Source organism: Bos indicus x Bos taurus, chromosome 19, assembly GCF_003369695.1.
Source record: "Bos indicus x Bos taurus breed Angus x Brahman F1 hybrid chromosome 19, Bos_hybrid_MaternalHap_v2.0, whole genome shotgun sequence".
NCBI lineage: Eukaryota > Metazoa > Chordata > Mammalia > Artiodactyla > Bovidae > Bos > Bos indicus x Bos taurus.
Window position 1 is genome coordinate 39,881,027 of NC_040094.1, and position 5,078 is coordinate 39,886,104.

At 42.1% G+C, this 5,078-nt stretch overlaps 1 pseudogene; it reads left to right on the forward strand.

Moving 5' to 3' along the window:
- The first annotated feature begins 3,611 nt into the window (after positions 1–3,611).
- On the forward strand, positions 3,612–4,291 carry LOC113878428 (annotated as a pseudogene).
- The last annotated feature ends 787 nt before the right edge of the window (positions 4,292–5,078 follow it).

A 5,078-nucleotide genomic window follows, 5' to 3' on the forward strand; every position in this document is an offset into this window, starting at 1 on the left:
TGAAGCTGACTGGTACCCTAGTACCAGCTCAGGAGAACCAATTTTATGTGCATCTCTTCTCAGGTCTACATTTAGTGATATCACATTCAGATCAAATCAGTCGCTCAGTCGTGTCCGACTCTTTGCGACCCCATGAATTGCAGCATGCCAGCCCTCCCTGTCCATCACCGTCTCCCGGAGTGCACTGAGACTCACGTCCATCGAGTCAGTGATGCCATCCAGCCATCTCGTCCTCTGTTGTCCCCTTCTCCTCCTGCCCCCAATCCCTCCCAGCATCAGAGTCTTTTCCAATGAGTCAACTCTTTGCATAAGGTGGCCAAAGTACTGGAGTTTCAGCTTTAGCATCATTCCTTCCAAAGAAATCCCAGGGCTGATCTTCAGAATGGACTGGTTGGATCTCTTTGCAGTCCAAGGAATTCTCAAGAGTCTTCTCCAACACCACAGTTCAAAAGCATCAATTCTTCGGCACTCAGCCTTCTTCACATTCCAACTCTATATAGTTTCAGTCTTTTCATTTTTAAAAAAGCTAGGAACTTTTAAAAATCAGCCTTCTTCACAGTCCAACTCTCACATCCATACATGACCACAGGAAGAACCATAGCCTTGACTAGACGAACCTTTGTTGGCAAAGTAATGTCTCTGCTTTTGAATATGCTATCTAGGTTGGTCATAACTTTCCTTCCAAGGAGTAAGCGTCTTTTAATTTCATGGCTGCAGTCACCATCCGCAGTGATTTTGGAGCCCAGAAAAATAAAGTCTGACGCTGTTTCCACTGTTTCCCCATCTATTTCCCATGAAGTGGTGGCACCGGATGCCATGATCTTCATTTTCTGAATGTTGAGCTTTAAGCCAACTTTTTCACTCTCCACTTTGACTTTCATCAAAAGGCTTTTGAGTTCCACTTTTGAGCTACTAATGATATCACATTAGTAGCTCAAAAGTGGCCATGATGGGAATATTTACACCACAGAAATTGGTAGAGTGCCACAAATCAGGGCTTTAACATTTTTTTTTAGAACCAGTTTACCTGGTTCTAAATTGTGCCTCTTTGCAGTCAACTCTCCCATCTTCAACCACAGTCTGCTTTCTGGCATCTTTTGCATTTTTATAGACTTCTTTAAATGAAATCATGCAGCACGTACTCCTGTGCCTACCTTCTTTTGCTCAACTTTTTTCTTATTTTGGGGATTCATCAGCATTGTGGCACATAGCAACAGTTCATTCCTTTCTATTGTGTTCCATTATATGGATATAGAACTTGGCCAGAAACAGCAGGTGAGACAGGGTAACACAGGCTTAGGATTGGCTAGTTTAATGATTGCAGTGGACCTTAGGGCATAGGAACTGGCTTTAGTTGTCTGGTATCTGGCCCTGGGGTGACTAGAACAAAGGAATAGTGACTTTAATTGTGAGCTTGATGAATTAGGTGGTTTGGAGTAAGGGTTTTGGATTGGCAGAATGACTTACTATCTGAGAATTGGTTAGCATTCAGAGGGGCAGTCTGTCCTAGGCTGGAAAGGCCCCAAGATGTCAGAGCATCAGTAAATACAGAAAAAATGTAAAACCATGATTAATACACCTTGAAAGGTGTATTATCTGAACTCAGGGATGCTAAGCACAGCTGAAACACAACTGCATAGCGTATAGTGAAACCTGGCCCCTTTGCCACACTTGGCCCTAAGATTCTCCTTACCAGATTAATACTCTTCAGTCAGTATATTGGATCCTTTGGGAAAACTGATCATCTCATGAAGAAATACCTGCAGATATTGTATTAGTCTCCTGTTCAGTCACTCAGTCATGTCTGACTCTGTGATCCCGTGGACTGCAGCACTCCAGGCTTCCCTGTCCACCATCTCCTGGAGTTTGCTCAAACTCATGTCCATTGAGTCAGTGATGCCATCCAACCACCTCATCCTCTGTCGTCCCCTTCTCCTTCTGCCTTCAATCTTCAGTGCTCAACCTTCTAGCTCTCACATCCATACACGGCTACAGGAAAAATCATAGCTCTGACTATACGGCCTTTGTAGGCAAAGTAATGTCTCTCCTTGTTAATACACTGTCTAGGTTTGTCCTGCTTTCCTTCCAAGGAGCGTGCATCTTTTAATTTCATGACTGCAGTCACCATCCACAGTGATTTTGGAACCCAAGAAAATAAAGTCTGTCACTGTTCCTATTGTTTCCCCATCTATTTGCCATGAAGTGATGGAACTAGATGCCATGATCTTAGTTTTTTGAATGTTGAGTTTTAAGCCAGCTTTTTCACTCCTGTTTCACCTTCATTAGGAGGCTCTCTAATTCCACTTCACTTTCTGCCTTTAGGCTGGTGTCATCTGCATATCTGAGGTTACTGATAATTTTCTCCCAGAAATCTTGATTCCAACTTGTGCTTTAGTCTCCTAAGGGTGCTATAACAAAATCTTGGTAGCTTAAAACCAAAGAAATTTATTCTCTCTCAGTTCTGGAAGTCAGAAGTCCAAAATCAATCAAGTCTGAAAACGTGCCAGGGTCATGTTCCCTCCAGAGGCTCTAGGGAGCGTTTCTTTCGTTGCCTCTTCCAGATTTTGGTGGCTCTAGGCATTCCTTGGGTGGCGGCAGCATCACTCCAGTCTGCCTCCATCTTTGCCTAACTTTCTCCTCTCTATCTCTTCTGGGTGTCTCCTATAGACACTTGTTACTGGGTTTAGGGCCCACCCAGAGTATCCAAGGTGGTCTTAAAATCCTTAATTGCAAAGACTCTTTTTTTCCAAATGAAGTCACATTCACAGATTATGGGGATTAGGATGTGGATATGTCTTTTGGGGAACCACTGTTCAGCCACTGTAAGAGCTGAGAGTCCAAAGTGAAAGTCAGCTCACTGCAGTAAGGTCCAGCAACTGAGAAGCCCTGTCTCATGAACACAGTGTCCAGAAAGTTTTAGTGCCTCAGATGAAAATGGGAATGGATGTCAAGGATCACCAGATGAAGAAAGTCTCTAACATGAAAGACAAAGACCAAACAAATAAGAACAAAGGAACTTGGAGAATATAGAAACAGCACAGAGACCAGAACAAAACAAAATATAACTTAAAAGATGATAAATGTTCTCAGATATGGAGATGTTGTTACATCCATGAAATAAAAACATGGGTATTAAAAAATTAGGAAAAAAATTAGGGAATAAAACACCTTAAAAATTTGATAACCAATAACTGCAATCAAGGAGTTACAGGACTTTCATGGTGGTCCAATGGCTAAGACTGTGCTCCCAGTGTAGGGGGCCCAGGTTCAACTTCTAGTCAGGGAACTAGATCCCACATGCAATAGTTGAGATCCCACCTGCTGCAACTAAGACCTGGGGCTAATAAATACTAAAAAAAAAAACACCCCAAACCCACAAAGGGTTAAAAGATAAAATTGAGAAGATATCCTTTAAAAAAAAAATCTGAGTGAAACAACTGACAAAGGATTAATCTCCAAAATATATAAGCAGGTCATGCAACTCAATACCAGAAAAACAAATAACCCAATCAAAAAGTGGATAGAAGACCTAAACAGACATTTCTCCAAAGACATACAGATGGCTAATAAACACATGAAAAGATGCTCAACATCATTAGAGAAATGCAAATTAAAACTATAATTAGGTATCATGTCACATTGGTGATAATGGCCATGATCAAAAAACCTACAAACAATAACTTTCGGCTTTTGGCTCAGAGGAGGCAAAGGTGCAACTTTCTTTGGTCCTCCCAGATCCGGGTTCATCCGACACCAGCTGCCTCCACCGTGTTATTTAAGTGCGACCCCAACGAGATCAAAGCTGTATACCTGAAGTGCACTGGTGGGGAAGTCGGTGCCCCCAAGATGGGTCCCCTGGGCCTGTCTCCAAAAAAGGTCGGTGATGACATCACCAAGGCAACTGGTGATTGGAAGGGTCTGAGGATTACAGTGAAACTGACCATTCAGACAGGCCCAGATTGAGGCGGTACCTTCTGTTTCTGCCCTGATCATCAAAGCCCTCAAGGAACCACCAAGAGACAGAAGGAAGCAGAAAAACATTAAGCACAGTGGAAACATCACTTTTGATGATATCATCAACATTGCCCAGCATATGCGGCATCAGTCTCTAACTAGAGAACTTTCTGGAACCATTAAAGAGATCCTGGGGACTGCCCAGTCTATGGACTGCAGTGTTGCTGGCCGCCACCTCATGACATCATAGATAACATCAATAGTGGTGTGGTGGAGTGCCCAGCTAGTTAAGAATGGCAAAGGAAAAAGAAAAATAAAGGATTATTTGACAACCAAAAAAAAAGTCTACAAACAATAAATGCTGGAGACTGTGGAGAAGAGGGACCCTTTTGCACTATTGGTGGGAATGCAAATTTATACAGTCACTAACTCGAATAGTAAAGCGTCTTCCTGCAATGCGGGAGACCTGGGTTCGATCCCTGGGTCAGGAAGATCCCCTGGAGAAGGAAACAGCAACCCAGTCCTGTATTCTTGCCTGGAAAATTCCATAGACTGAGGAGACTGGTAGGCTACAGTCCATGGGGTTGCAAAGAGTCAGACACGACTGAGTGATTTCACTTTCACAGAGAATAATATGGAGATTCTGTAAAAAAAAAAAAAAAACTAGCAGTAAAAGTATATGATCCAGCAATCCCTCTACTGGGCATATACCCTGAGGAAACCACAAGTGAAAAAGACATACGTGCCTGGTGTTCATTGCAGTACTATTTACAATAGCTAGGACATTAAATAAATAAGTTAAATGAGCAGGGTGACAATATACAGCCTTGATGCACTTCTTTCCCAATTTAGAACCCGTCTGTTGTTCCATGTATGACTGAGTGACTGAACTGAACTGAAGACATAAAAGCAATCTAGATGTCCTTTGACAGATGAATGGATAAAGAAGTTGTGGTACATATACACAAGGAAATATTACTTAGCTAAAAAAGGAATGCATTTGAGTTGGTTCTGATGAAGTGGACAAACTTAGAGCCTATTATACAAAGTGCAGTAAGTCAGAGAAAAACATCATATATTAACATATTATATATGGAATCTAGAAAGATAGTACTGGTAAACCT